General features: G+C 38.8%; 1 protein-coding gene across 6 annotated transcripts in view; it reads left to right on the forward strand.

The window, feature by feature from the left end:
- The window catches only part of ncalda (neurocalcin delta a), a 72,471-nt gene that overhangs the window by 19,158 nt on the left and 36,972 nt on the right, over positions 1 to 16,341 (forward strand). The window contains exon 1 of one of the 6 annotated variants that reach the window (XM_015041725.1): positions 8,802 to 9,106. The exons of 4 other annotated variants lie outside the window; for them this stretch is intronic. The gene's annotated coding sequence lies outside the window, so the exon portion shown is untranslated. Of the gene's footprint in view, positions 1 to 8,801; positions 9,107 to 16,341 lie in introns of those variants that run through there. One more of the 6 variants, XM_015041721.1, reaches the window with a different exon arrangement.

The raw sequence follows: 16,341 nt of genomic DNA on the forward strand, positions 1-16,341 counted from the left end.
CTGACATCTTTTCCAAATTGAAACGTCCTAACTCTAAGACAGTAAAAGTATCAGCTAAACTGCAGCAACATCTGTCCTTCCTCACCACCCCTGGACGTAGTCTCTAACACGCAGGGACAATGACTCTATTTCTGTCTGACCGTTATTGATGCAGGTGTAGGAGTGTGTTTGCATGTGTGTTGCCGGCGCTATATTTGTCCATATTCTTTGCTTAGAAGTGCATGGGTAAGACAGAGGAGGGGACCGCAGGGTGACTCATAGGCGAGGCGATGATGTATCTCCCTTTGCTCCTGATTCTCAACCTGCTGCTCTCTGATAAGACGGAGACTGAGACTGTGGGCTCTGGTTAATCCTCTCGCTGCATCCAGCCGGCCATCTGTCAAAAGGAAAAAGAAAAAGAAAATGGGAAGAGACAGACTGGTCATCAGTCTTGTCTTTTGCCTTCTGTTTATAGTTACTGAATCACTGGGGACGGAGTGGGCTGTAATGTTGTTGAATAACTCTTATGACAGTTTGCAGCTTGTGTAACAAACCTGTTTTTTCTCATTATTTTTTCTTTCCTCCAATTTCCTGTTTCTTCACCATCTACCTTGTTAACTATTAACGGGATACATTCAAATGTTAGGTAAATAATATTCTTCTCCCAACTCTGGATTCACATCAAAGGCTGACTCATCCTCATGTAATAGAATTACTGAACGTGGCTGTCAGGAGATTAGTGACACTGTTCAGTTTGTCCGAAGCTGAAAACCTTCACTGAACTCCATTCAGGTCAAACTTTGATCTAATTCTGGCTTGTAAGATTTCATGACATGAGTCCGTGACTAATTAAAATGCCACACTATTTTTCATCAAAGTGAAATCTGTCCGGTGGAGTGCTATCTGGTTGCTGTCATCATGTCATATAGTTTGTTCAGGTTATAGGATGTTGTCTTGAGCTCCAGGTATGAAGGTGAACACTTAAAGTTTGACACTATGTTGAACTTCTGTTTCAAACTCTTTATTTTGAAGGAAGAATGAGTTGAATTGTGCATTGAAGGATCCTCCAACAAAGCGCACAGCTGTTAAAATTTTAGATTTTTCCATTTCTAAAACTTAAGACGGTGACAAACCACATTAATGTGACATGCTGTATACAGTGGATCACAACAAGGAGAGATCAAAACTACCTGCAAATAGTTTGATTTGTGAATAATTGATGATCCCCCTGTATAATACTTATAATTACCTATTTTAACAGTTTAAACACCAAATATACCCTAAAATATATTAATACACATAGTGGAAACCATCTTGGCACTACCGCAGAAGCTAACATCCATGGTCTTATCTATGCTATCAGGGAGAACAGTCAGTCAGTGCCAAGAAAACTAAATGGTGCTCCTTGACTGGCTGCTTTACAAACACCATCTAGTAGGTTGTAAAGTAAAATGGAACTTATGTGTCTCAACTTCCCAGCCTGTATTTTCTGTTGAAATTTTACATATGCTCCACAAAAAAAAAACAAAAAAAAACAAAAAAAAAAAACAAATCAGTGAATGGGTAACTTTTCCATCAATAATTTATAGTTATCTTCCATGAAAAATGAGTGAGTGCTGAGTCAAGATTAGGCGGGGATTTACCGCTCAATACCGGCTCATGAACGCCCGAGATTCTATTAAGAAGGATGCAGAAAATGTAGTTAACTTGATAGCACAAGTGTCCACAACCTTGCATAAACTGTGAGCCACTAGCAATGCTAGCTAGCTAGCTAAAGTTACATCTACTTTGTAGCTTCCTAGGAATGCTAAGTTAAAGGGCTAGTTTACAGGTTCTTTTTCATTGCAAGTTGAAAATGAAAAAATACTTTAACTAACTTGGACTGAATAGTAATTTGCTAAATGAAAATCATTTTAAGCACAGTTTGAAATTCATAAAACCTCTACTGTCTTTGTAAAAAAAAAAAAAAAAAAAAAGCACTCCTTTTTTTTTAGCTTCAGGGCCAGCTTGAAGTAAGACAAGCTGAATATAAAAGTCAAAGTGCATCATTCTATACTGAATAGTTTTCGTTTCTTAAATATGACTTTATAAAAACAAAAACAAAAGAAATGTGACTCTACTGAGTAATAACAGAAACCAAATCTGTTTTAATTATTTAGCTAAGAGAAACTTCCAGAGAAGGAACATTAAAGATTCAGTCAAGAGAAACAGTGGTCATTGTTTTAATGGACTGAACAGTAGAACATCCACAGAAAGGAAAAGTGATTCAAGTTCACAGGTACTGGACTTATTAATCAGAAAGGCCATCATATCAAACAATATAATAAAATGGACAGCAGCATCAGACACTTGCTGGTTTTTTGGAGATGATGGCACAGTTCCTGCCAGTAGGGGGCGAGTTTTGACATTTCTGCTGATTGTGAACATCCCCAATTTTTGTAATATTTAACACATGGTTAGTATGTCGCTTACCATGCTGGAAGACAACATAGAACATTTCATGTTGAAATTGAAAATAACCACAGAGGGACGATTATCTGTAAATGCTGCAAACACATCAAGAAAGCAACACGTTATGTCAAACCTTCTGACTACAGTTACATAAAGACAATGTTTTCAACTGGTTTCTACCTTTTCTAATAATAAATACAGTTGGACTTTCTTTGCAGTTACGAGATAAGTCGATGCTAATTTGTTGTCCTGCAGCGGCATTTATATTTTTCAAAGTTACGTCTGCAACGTATCACCTTATGCACTTCAGATCTATGAATGGCCAGGAGCAGCTCAGCAGCAATTTTTGTTTCCAGGGATATAACAGAAATATTTTGTGCCAAATGCTTTGATGCTGCTTTTTTTCATCCTTGCTAATGCCGTTTATTTATGATTTTCTTGAAAGGAAATACCATGTATGTTCTTCCCCTGAACTTCTGTCAACCTACTGCATTTGTTTCTTTTAGTGTACTGTTTTTAAAGTTAGAAATCCATGTGTTGTTAAACTAGCTATAACATTACACAATACCGTAGAGCTCCAAGATGCTGTCGTCACTGGTGTTGGCACCAGAGCGGTGTGTTGGATTAGCCTGTTCAGAGAGGTGCATCAGCTCGCCCACCCCTTGCGCTGCTGTTACATAACACACCAGGAGGAGATTTGTCTACTCATCCCAGTGATTTGTGAATTTAACCACTTCCACTGATGAAAGCTCTGAGATCAGCTGAGTTCAGCCTGCTGTTTGTGCCGTTGACTCCAGCTGCTGTAGGATAAAGCTGAGTGCAGTCACACAGATTCCTTTTGGCATTAAGCTGTGATATATTTGCAGCCATATGGTATGTGGGAGCTGAATGAAGTCCCCAGGCTACCAGCCAAGTTTGAGATGGTTTCTGAGTATATAACTGGCATCCACAGGAAAGCGCTACACATTTATTGTGAAACACCAGGCTCCTCTTTGCTTTTTCTTTTGCAAATTGTACTTGTGTGCGATGACAGAAATACTCTGGAGTTGATCCACCAGTTCCTTTTAATCACAGGGTCCAAACTCCAGTCTTCAACAGACAGTTGCCTACAACTTTTAGATGTCTCTCTGCTTCAAAACACACGAGTCAAATAATCAGGTCCTCAGCAGGACTCTGGAGAACTTGACTGCATGCTGAGGTGGTAATTCAACTGTTTGATTCAGGTGTGTTAAACCAAAGACACATCTAAAATGTTGCAGGACTCCGGCCCTCGAAGCCTGAGGTTTGACTTCCCTGCTCTTAATGTTGGGCGACTCTTCAGTGTTTGAGGTTCTTCAGACACTGTAATGTTACGAGACATGATGGCTTCAGGCTAAGTTTTGTTGAGTAAAAATTGTGGTTAAGATGTTAAGTTTCGGTTGAGTAAAGCATGCTGTCACACTGTGCCATATTCGATGCTGGAATATTGAAATATGACATATTTCGGACTAAATGTAAAGAAATTACGAAGATTTTGTGAAACTGTCGCAACTTTGAAGTATGTGATCAAGATTTTCACATTCATGTTGTTGCATCAGGAATAGGCACTTTTTGCTCTCACCACCACATTACTGCCTCGCTTTATTTTTTTTTGTTGTATTTTAGAAAATTCAGTGCTCCATAAGTGCCCCTTACTGGTGGGATGATTATTTAGTCAGTATCACTTTCATTTTTAAGTAGGGAAGCACCTACTATATCAATATCCAATATAAATATTACTGTTATGGCTGAAAACCAATACTTACCTATATTGTATATATTATATATTAGTTGTTATCCTTTTGACAATAATGTGACCGCCCTGCTGGCTTCACCACTGCTTCTTTGTTTCAGTTAAATTCCCCACTATCCCTTGCTGCATCACTGTCACATGACCAACATGTGACATTGGTCCCCAATATCTTGGGGACTAAGAAATTGCAGCATATCTTGATCCCCAGATATGCTTCAATATCTGAGACACAGCTGGGTACAGTGCTGTAGTTTGAGCACAAACTACAGCACTTCCATAACTGTGTTGCTCAAATTGTGTCAATTTTATCTTTTGTAACCTCTTCTTGTTTTCCACTTAAAAGGATCTTGGTATGAATTAGCTCAAAATCTGCTAACTGAAATTAAATTATATGCCATACACCAAGGAACTAGTTAGGATAAAACTAAACAAACAAAATAAATAACATCCCTGGGAATAAGTATGTAATTTATTATGAGTAAAACAATATTCCTATTACGGTCTTTGTAAGAGCTCTGTGTTGGATATTTCCTTCCTGTTCCTGTCAACTTGCCACAATAGACAGTCTTGTTAGAGTCTATGTTTCCCCAGCTTCTCTTGTGTTTAGGGCATGGCAGTAATGCAGCAGTACCCCACAAAATACTAATAAACCAGCAGACATGGTTGCATGTCTAGGAAGTGACCACGATTGGCACATTCGATAATTGTTTACTTGGAATTTAAGCTTCCTTAGACTTACTTAATCAGAAAAGCTGTTTACATGGCAGCGATTTATTTGGATTAAGGCCTAATTGAGTTTATGTCAGGTTACTTATGTGCAAAGCAAGCACGGACCTGAAGGTTTCCCTTCTGTGGAGAGGACAGAGGTCTGCCGATGCTAAGCAGAGAACAGGACTGGGTTAAGTAGAATGAAAGATGAGAGCAGACGCCATAGACCTCTGGTGGCTGCAGAGAGGTTCAACAATACTTTCACAACAGAAGGACAGATCGAATGTAACTCGAGCATACGTATATGTGTGCGTGTGTGTGAGAACCATGTTCTTATATCCCTGTGGGGATCTATTTCTGTTGTGGGGACCACTGCTCCTTGTGGAGACATTTTCTTGGTCCCCATAAGGGGAATTGTTGTTTTTGGGTTAGGGGTTAGGTTTAGGCCTAAGATGTGAATTGACTTTTGGTTAGGGTAAGGCATGTGAAGGTTATTGTTGGAGCTAGGTTGTAGAAAATGAATGGAAGTCAATGGAAAGTCCCCACAAGATACGAAAACAGGACTGGGTGTGTGTGTCACTTGATTATTCTGCCGCTCAGACCCTGTTGCCCTGTTGTTGCCTTTTCGTCCCTGATAGTTGATTATCCAGTTTATGATTTGTTGCATCCTAATCCCTGAAATCCAGATGTAGGGAATATAATCCCAGCTTTCTACTACAAATGTTGCTTTTTTAAATTTCAATCTGACTTCCCAGCATCAATCAAGTGTGACCGATAGAGTCTTGCAACTCATGCAGCAAAGGCTGCATTCCTTGTTACTATTTGATTTGGCTTCATTGGTTATTTTTAATCCATCCTTTAATCATTCCTTCATCTGATTTTAGTAACACTGCAATCAGAAGTGGAGTTATTTAGGTTTCAAACACTCAGCCATTGTGCATCGGTTGTTTTTCTTAGCATCCAGAGGAAGAACTTCCAATGGATTTTGCCTTGGAAGGAAAGTTGTTTTCACTTCCGCCCTTGCTGCTACTTCCTGAGTGTTTTGAGGAAGGAATTCCTTCTTGTGCCTGCTACCCACCCTACATCCTAGCACACTTGCAAACGCTACAACACACGCGCACACACACACGCACAACTCCATGGAAGTCCTTTTTATGTAATCTCTGTGGTTTGCTTCAACATTTATGTTTGCCATTTTTCTCCAGTCTACGAGCTTTAGTTATCCACCACTCCCTCTCCATTAACAAAATAGGTTAAACAAATAAATGAAATAAAGAAAGGAATGACTGTGTGTCATGTAACTCTTCAATAGACTCTATATATTTAGTTTTACCAGTGTTGCACCAATTTATGTCAGATATCTGATCTCTGGGTTTTGTATAACTTTCACCAGTCAATGATGATTTGAACCAATTTAAGTTCCTCTTAAAGAATTTTAAGAAGAACTTCCTGACTGTATTCCTGACAATACAGTCAGGAATTCTGTATTGTTTTAGCCTTCATGCTGTGATTGTGCTGTAATTATTTTATTTAGAGAAGTCTCTAGTAGACCTAAACCAATATATTGCAAAGATATCACAATATATTATATGTAGTATCAGTATCGCAAAGATATGCTTGGATTTCATTAAATATTAGCGAATCGGGTTTCAGCTCTATATGTCAGCCTCTGAATCACGAAAACATATTTAGCCATGGACCATAACTACAATTGAAGTCCACACCTATATTTTTATTTGCCTGTGGGTTTTTTAAAAAATTCCTATGTATTACTATTTTGTTTCCTTTGAGCTTCCATCTTACATCTTTTTAAGCATTAAAATTTAAACTTTGCCCTGTTTTTATTATTTTTTATTTATTTTTTTTCAGTGGTCAAAGTTGGATCACTGACTGATCGCATTCGCTTCGTTCACACAGCGAATGCAATCTTTATCTGACTTTTCCTGAACAGGCCAAATTTCAATCTTTTAGCCCAAAGAAAATTGGATACGCATCCAATAGTGCCCAAAGCGTTTGCAGTCTGAACTGCTAAGACACATTTCATAGCAGTTCATGCTATGAACGTTTGTCATTGACGTGAGGCATTCATCAGATTTCTGCACCAGAAGAAGCCAGACACTGTAAATCTGGATGTAAACATTGGCTGAAATTTAAATTTCTGAAGTTATGAAAGAAGTCTGTGTCAGTGAAGCACATCACCTCTCTTCGCTACGAATTCGCATCCTAACAGACTTCGGTAACACTTTATTTGAAGGGGGTTGAATAAGACTGACATGACACTGTCATAAACACCTGTCATAAACATCAATAAGTCTTCATGAATATTTATGACTGTTGTCATAAAGCGTCATTCAGTAAATTATGACACTTTTAATACAAAGTTGACATTATTCAAAATGTCTTTGTTATGACAACTTGACATTAACCAAGAAATCATTACTGATATAAATTTGTTATAAAATAATTACTGATTGCACTTTAAAAATTAGGTAACTTTATGTTATTAAAGGTAAAGTTTAAACCTTCAAATAAGGTGTTACCCAGACTTCTATACAGAAGCTGCAGCCGGTGCTCCACAAAAGATCTCTCCTACTAGGTGTGATTTCGTTTTTTATTAGCTTCCTTCATCTTGCTATGATCTTGTGTCAATATTGTCAGCTCCAATTACTGAATAATGTTTGGATCGATCTATTATTACTTGCGTAAACAATGCACTGCTGTGAGATGTCTACGTTCTTCTTCTGTGCATGCAGATCGCTTTGGGGCCATAAACCGTTCACATAGAAGTCTGGTTCAGTCATGTTTAATTAATAGTGTGAACGGCCATGCAAAAGAAAAAAATGGATTTCAGCTAAAAAAAAATCTGAGTTGAGCATCAAGACATGTTGTATGAATGTAGACATTTTACAGACGCAGTATGTGTGCAAATGGCAAATAAAGATAAGGAAAATGGTGGAGACGTTGTGATTTCAGAAGAGACAAACGTTAGTTTAAAAATACCTGAGCATCATTTCACTTTCTGTCATCATCCCTCTCTGCTTTGTGCCTACTGCTGTCTTCCTTGCGTCTGATTGGCTCGTCAGCGGGATCTTTCTAATCATTTTTATTGTAGCTGCAGACATTATTAAATGACTGATCCTCTCTCTGTCAATTTCTACCACTACTCTGCATCTTCTCCCTGATTCGCCCACTCCGGCATACTCTTACTCACCCCACTCCACCGGTGGGGGGGTGGTTGCTTTCTCCAGGCTAGTCCTAACTCCCCCGCCCCACCCACTGCCGAACCTGGGCCCCACTTTGTCCCATTCAACAGGCCGACAGATGCTGCTGAAATGAATGGAAGCAGACGAAAACTGTTGGTGCTCACTGCTTCGGTGGGTGTAGGAGGGGACGTGGAGGGTCTCTGAGGTATGTGCAGTGGGGGTAAAACATGACCAGTCTCACAAAGGAACAAAAGCCCCAGACAGACCAAAGCAACGCAGAGCGCTGGGTTAGCTCAGGTAAATCCTGCAGACACATTTTCACATCTGATTGTGTTCAATAAATGCCATTGAGCTCAACATTTTCCAGTTTAGTTACTGATCTTGTGTTGGAGCTCAGCAAACGATGGGAAGCTTAAACAACGTCCACCGTTTCACTTTGTCCGTCGAAGTGAACGTCCCTCTGAAGATCTGTCCTCGTATCTCCGATTACCTGTTGAAATCATTGAGGTGCAGTGTGCCCTGTTGCTACAGCAACACGGGCTTCTGCTTTTCTGTCTTTTCCCTCTCTCTCTCTCTCTCTCTCTCTTTCTCTCTCTCTCACATCTACTTTAAAACACCCTCCCAACACACATACACACACACATCCACATACTAGAGCGCGGTCATGTGACGGCGCTGACGTCAGACCGGGGAGGCAGGCTGAGAAACAAGTTAGTTTGCGGGCTTTGAATAAACCTCCAGCTCAGTCCGGGAGTCTGTCAGTTACCGTTAGCTCTGCTTCAGTCGCCCAGTCAGTCGCTCCTTCTCGCCTCCCCCACTTCGGGTGTGCTGTCCCCCTCCCTCCTCCTCTCTTTCATTGTTTTCTCCAGCGCTGTCCGCTGTTCTCTCCTGTTGCTTCTTCTGTTCCTCCTGCTGCTGTTGCCGCAAACTTAGTCTTTAGTGAAATTTCTGTGTGATGGGCTGCTGAACAGCTTTTGGTCGGCTACAAAGTGAGGTAAGGACCTACATTTTGTCTCTGAGTGTTGGATTATGTGTGCGTTAGTAGCCAGGGTCTGCCTGGGTAAAGAAGGGGTTCACTGGTTGTGTCAGTTGCATACTTGTGTAGAAGGGAAGTTGTGAATTGTGAAACTCCTTTTGTTTTTTTCAGTCAGCCCTCCACGTTCATAGCTAAACCTGACATTTGAGTGATAGCAAAAAACGCTATGTGATGTGTGTGTGGGGGGGCGGCTTAAAGGAGACCCCCACCCTTCCGTCAGCGTTCCTTCACATCAACAAACATAGCTACATCTGTTTTCAAACCCCCAACAGGAAGTGAGTGCATCACAGAGGAGAGGAGGAAGGAGAGAGTGAACATTAGGAGGACTGTGCGGGTGTCGTGATGTGTAGCGCCACATGGCTTCTCCTCCCCGAGCGTTGCTAATGTTAGAGGCAACAGTGTAGGCTGGGAGCTGCTGGCGCTGACTGCCAGAGAGTCGGAATGGGGGCGAGGGGGGTGGGGGGCGCAGAGCAGCTGCCACCTGCCCCCTGCAATGAGGTGGGAAAGCCTCAGCCGCCTCAAAAACACACATACATTTGGCTTCCTTGCAATCTCACACACTTATGAGATTTTTTTTTCCCCAACAAATATGTCGGGAAAATTTTTTATTACAGAAATATTTGAGGGAATTTTCTTGTTTCTTCGCCCCGGTTATCATAGCCGGTATCAAATAACACCAAGGTTTCAAAACTCCCTCATATGGTTTAGTCTCCTCTTTTTACTGGGATAACAGAGAAAGTCATGGAGTCAGGAGATAGGCCTGTCATGGTAGCAAATTTGACTGGACAATACATTTTGTCCCAAAGGTTTTTGCAGTAAACAATAATATTGTTTTTTTTTTTCCAAGTAATATAATAACATTGTAATGCAAGAACACATTCTCAAAGATTAATGAGCTTTAAATTCTAATGAACATTTAACACTAGAACCGGAAGACATTTTAAATACCCAAATAAATAAACAAAACAGAAACAACAACTAAATATAAAATCTCTGTGGACAAAATGATCCTTCAAAAAAGGAAATAGCTTAGACCAAAGCACCAGACTGAAGACTTTTATCATCCAATTTTTAGTAGGAAGAGAGAGAAAAGCGAAAACCGCTAAATAATGTAGGTGAAAATGTTCAAGCTTTAATTTATCATGCCATTAATTGATTTATTGCTTATTTCGACAGGCCTACTTATAGAATCATCCAGCTGTATGAAGCAGAAATTAATTCTACAGCGCCTCTACCCCACATGTTGCTGCACTAGTCGGCTATCTGAAAGGAATGACAAATGCTACTGTTTAAAAATATTTCTGATCACAAATATATACAACATCATGATTCAAAGGCTAAACTAGTACCCGCCACAGTCAGCCTCATGTAGTTGTTTTCAGACTGCACAGAGCAACCCGGACTGATTTTGTGCGGCCCATGACTCCAATTCAACACAATACAAATTACCCCTCGTTAATGCAAATGGAGACTTCCTATTTTTTTTATTCTTTTTTTTTTTTCAGGGTAAAATTATCACAGACAAATTAAAATCTAAAATATAAAGTGTTGGCTACAACACAGAGCATCCATTTTTTGTAATTTTTTTATTTTCTGCTGGGACCACATCTACCCAGCAGGCTTTACTGCTCCTTGATCTGCTTTTCATGAAATTATTAAACTTGGCCATATTCATTTCAATAAAAGTGACCCAGATCTTGATTTTAATCACTCAGAATTGACAAAAGTTTTGTTTTCAGTCGAGACCTTTTATTATTTTACATAATATTATGTTATTTTATCTCCAGTTGGGAATATGTTGCATTTTTGTTCTACATTGTTTTACAGTTAGTTTTGCAGTTTATATATTGTTTATATATAAACAACAATACTTACTATTTGATTTGCAATGGACTGGCAACCGGATGGATGGATGGATGGATGGATGGATGGATGGATGGATGGATGGATGGATGGATGGATGGATGGATGGATGGATGGATGGATGGATGGATGGATGGATGGATGGATGGATGGATGGATGGATGGATGGAACTTTAACCTACATACCTTGATTTGGTGTAATCATGTTATAGTATCATCATAGTGTGAGACTCCCTTATTGGCCTTAGCATGTATGCTTTCAAATAAAGTATAAATTAGAGCTGCACTGATAAATTGGTACTGATTTTGTTTGTTTTGGGAGGTTAGAGAGCGGTTGATCCTTACACAAGAAACCAATGTTATCCACCGATAGCATTTACCTACTAAAAGGTCTGAAAATGAGTGACTTTGTCACTATTTCTAGCAAATTTTCACACAAAAAAATGGTATCGGCCCAATATCAAAATCGGTAGGTCAAGCTTTTTCTTATATTTGGCTCAAATAGACCGAAGGGGTCCGATAATCTGTAGAATAAATCATTTCTGGTGTGTTTTTTCCACCTTCTCTGTCACTGCTTCTCTTCAGCTCCTCAGCTGCTCCTCTGCTGCTCAGCAGAGCCTCCCTCCTCTTACTTAATGATGTGGAGACCTGCCAATGGCATGTAACAGCTCTCTGTGACACAATCTGAAGTCTTAAAGCCGCAGATATCTGCCAGCCCATCTAATTAAATGTCCACTGCTGTTGAGAAGATAAGGACAAAAAATTAGCATTTGTTGATTACATCAGGATTTATGGCTTAGATTTAAGAGAAATGTCATGGTGACATAATACCCTACATGGCGCATTTGTCAGTGAAACGTACCAGATTAGATAACGGTCTGGCAAAAAAACAAACAGCAAAAAAAACGTTGAGTTAAATAAATGCTTTCAGCTTTAGGGGAAAGGTTTAATTTTTGGTGTTTTGCAAAGAAATACAATTAATAGAGCCAATCAGTACTTCGTAAAATTCTTTCAGGCTAAAGTTTGAAATGCACTGTCAAGGCTTTGTAGATGAGAAAGTGCAGTAATGAAAAAGGTAAAGATTTCAAGATTTCTTGAGGTTTTTTTTGTTTTGTTTTTCTTTTATGTAACACGTAAAATAATATAAATAAAATGCATCAGCTCATCAAACAAATTTTGATTTTAGTCAAAGACAACCTGTATGAAAGCAAACAGCAGTTTTGAAATGTTAATTCCATTTATAGAGGGGGAAAAAAGCCATGTTAAAGTAATGCTGCCCTGTGGGGAAAAAGGTTTAACAAACCTGACAATAACCGGTTGCTCCAAACTTTGGCAACAACATCTGCCATCCACGCTGGGAGATAACAGCCAATGAATCTCACTCTGGGAGAACGCTGGCCCACTATTCTAAACACAACGGTTTTGATTCTGCCACATCTTAAAGTTTTTCACACCACAGTATCTAAATCTCATGCCTGTCAAGACTTTGACTAGGCTGCTCTAAAACTTTTATTAGTTTTTGGGTTGTTTCCTTTTTTAAGCTATTCAGAGGTACACTTACTGGTGTGCCTCAGATCATTGTCTTACTGCATAACCCGAGTGTGTGAGAGCTGAGGGTCACAGTCTGATAGCTGGGAGTTCTCCTTCAGGTTTTATTTTTAAGGAGGAAAGCCCTCTGCAGCATCATGCTTGAGTGTGAACATGTTTTTTTTTTTTTTTTCCTGAAATCGGTGTGTTAGTTTTATGGCATTTTTCTTTATGTCTGCCCACAGTCTTATTTTGATCAATATTTTCCCAAATATTGGTCATTTAAATATATGTTTTGTTTGTATTTATTTCTAATTCATGTAAAAAACTTTAAGATGTGCTTTGAGATCTTTCAGCCTACTTCTGTTCTAAAGACATCTTGATTCAAGTTGTGGCTGCTCCAAACAAAATGTGGTAAATCAAACTTTATCATTCATAATTATTTTCAAACAGCTAAAATTTTCAGACTGGACCATGTTTGTTTTGATAGAATTTTACTTTAAAGAATGAAACCTACATTTTGTTGTTTTGTCTGATATTAAATTTACTTTAAGGATCTGAAACGTCTCAAAATGACAAGCCACTGTAGATTTTACAAGACGCTTATGTTGTGGAACAAACACTCCATGAATGGTGCAAGATGCAGGATCACAATGTAGGCAGAATGTTCACAGTTCTAAGATCATTAGGGCTGGGCGGTATCCTAAGGTCACCAGCATAGTTTTGAATAGCATCATTAAAAATTCAGAATTTAATGCCGGATGTGAAACTGAAACAGTTCAACTTACTTACTATTTGATTTTCTTCTGCAGTTGTCTTCTTGGTGTGCAGCGGTAACTAGTTTATCTCAAGCAGGATGTACTGCAGTGATTCTAGCATACATTTTCACACTGCCACTTTGCAGGAATACATAAAATGAAAGGAAAAAAAACAGAAGAAAATTACTTACAAGTTTCTGTAATGATAAAACTTTTGTGAATTGTGTTTGTCAGATGCATCAAAGCAAAATCATTTTTATCACCCTCAACACTTTGTAAGAGAGCTTGACAGAGGTTAAAAAGAAAAAGGAAGAAGCAAGCTGCAGTGCACCAAAAGAAACACAAAACTAGAGAAGAGGTGAAGCTTAGTGATTCCACCTGAATTTATTTTAGTATGGATAACTTTGTGTCTGGTTTGACTCAATGCACCATGGAGTTAAAAAGGCCATGAAAATCTTTGTGGAAGCGCAGCTGGTGAAGAACTAAGTTTGACTGATATCTTGGCTCTACACCAGACGTTGATCGGTCTGATACATTCCCTTCACAGGCTCGCATCAGCTGACTCATGTTAGTGGAAGCCAACTTCACGGGGCAAGGGAGTGATGTGGTGATGACCTGTGGGTTGTGTCACCGGTCAGCTGCAGGATATACAGGTGTAGACAAGGCTCATAAATCATTTCAAAGCAGAAGAGTAAAATGGTGAGGTATCCGATTTGAATTTCGTCCAGAGGTGTACTGACCCTTTGCAGCTTTGTCATCACCTAGTCAGGGTGAATCATCAGATTGTTGAACTTGAGAGTTTCTAATGATCTAATCTGCCTGAATTCATCCACATGATTTCTATCAATATGTCTTAAACACCGTTTCCTCTTACACCAGAACAGACTTAAAAGTGTACAAAAGTCTAGATGCAACAAGTACGCATATAAAAATATTGAGTAGATTTTGAATTTCAGAACCTAAATCTATCCCATAAGACTAAAACATTTTTGATTGTATTTAAAAATACAAAAAAATATTTTGTATTTATATATTATAAAATATATATATATATATATTATAAAATATGATAAAAGATTTATCTGTTCAATTATGGTTGTAACAGTAATTAAAAAAATAATTACTCCACAAACAGCCTTAAAAGTAAAAAATAAATAAATAATAAAAAAAAATCAGAAAGTAAAGGGTTTAAAAAGCTACCTCTACTTTGCTGCACCACCCGGGATTGAAAGTAAATAAAATGCTTTAGCAGACAACTGAGTTACGTAATAACTCATTGTTATTTGTTTAACTGTTTTCTGTGCTGTTGCCTTTTTTAATCTGCTCTAAAGTTATTAGGACCTGAACTTTGCACAGAGATCAACCCCATCACCTCACTATGTGTGTGCGGGTCTGTGTGTGTATATATGTGTGTGTGTGTGCGCGTGTGTGTGTGTGGTAGCAGATGGGCGAGCATTGTTGACTCTGGCTTTTTACATATGCATATATATATATATATACATATGTTTCTCATCTGTCATTATGAGTGCAAAAGCTATCTCTTTGGCCTGGGGAGTCGCCTTGTGTGTGTGTGTGTGTGTGTGTGTGTGTGTGTGTGTGTTGTGTGTGTGTTCCGCATTAGTTCTCGATTGATTTAAGGTTGTTATGTCATGGAAAAAGTCAGCACCTTTGCCTCCCGATGTTCCAGAAGAGGAGCCCACACACCAACGTTGATATCTGAGTGATGCATTTATGGCTGCATCGGTTTAAAGAGGCTGGCCAAACACACACACACTCACACACACAAGCTGAGCTGAGCCATATGAACGATTTTTCTCAAACATCCCGTTTGGTGCTACAGAGAGTCTCTTGTAACACTGGTGGAAAGTTAACTTGAAGGCAGTTTATGTAACTGTTGATTTATTTCCACAGACAGAAAGAAAGAGAAAGAAGGAGATGAAGTAGGAAATATACTCTGAGATATGAGAAGAGGCAGGCACCTGGGGAGGCAGTCGGCCATTTTTACTTTTTCTGTTCTTCTGACTCTCTTATCTAGTTTTAAGTAACTGAAGATGAAAATGCTGGAGTTTTTTTTTTTAATCCAGAAGACTAGTCAGTTATTTAGTAAAAAAAAAAGTTTCTCTCTAGATGAATTAAAGCCCAAATCATACAAATATTGGACTTTTTTTTCCATAAAAACAGATCTTAATAAATGTAATTTCATGTGATGCAACTTTTTAAACCTATCCCCATCATAAATTTGTAACAAAAAAGAAAATAAATAATCCTGGAAACACTTTGCAGATGTGAAACTAGCTGTGAAAACATGTGAAAAGAAAAAGTTCACAGCTAATTAATTCCACTCCAAAAACATCACACAGTAAAACACCTGCGCTCAAGGAAGTCCTTCTTTTTTATTAATCCGTTTCTCAGCTTTATCTTTATATATTTTGAATTTTAACATGCATGTTACACAAGGACAAAAGAGACTACCACATGATGAATCATGAAAGAAAAAACCAGCAAAAATAGAAGAAGTACAATAATAAATACTAAAAGTGCAGCTGTGACTATATTGAAGACTGCAATGTTTGTAAATCACGACAGCTTCAAGAAAAGTATAATAATGAAAGAAATAGGAAAACATTAAAGCAACAAAAAAACAAAATAGTACACCATGTGTGAGTTTTATGCTCACATAAAACTTTGTGAGCCTCACTGAGGAGGCAAGTTGGATTTCCACAATTTCAGGATACAAAGTTTAGTGACAACCAGACCACAACTGAGCAGGTCCATCTTTCTTCATCCATTTTCTATAGCTATTTAATTCTCTCTGCGTCTTATTGGAGGGCTGCCTAACTGCAGCAGTTGTTGTTTCAGAAATACTTTATTATTGATAGAATTATTGTTCCACAATATTATTTAGAGATTTTTTTTTTCTTTTTTGCATAAAACTTAAACTGAACATGAAAGCAGTGTGGGACTCCCCCCCCCCCCCCCCCCCCCCCCCCCACCCCTCCAGGACCCCACCCCCCCCCCCCAGCCCGCCACACCCACCACACCACC

Source organism: Poecilia latipinna, unplaced genomic scaffold (genome assembly GCF_001443285.1).
Source record: "Poecilia latipinna isolate Pla-1442-1.1 unplaced genomic scaffold, P_latipinna-1.0 Scaffold566, whole genome shotgun sequence".
NCBI classification, from domain to species: domain Eukaryota; kingdom Metazoa; phylum Chordata; class Actinopteri; order Cyprinodontiformes; family Poeciliidae; genus Poecilia; species Poecilia latipinna.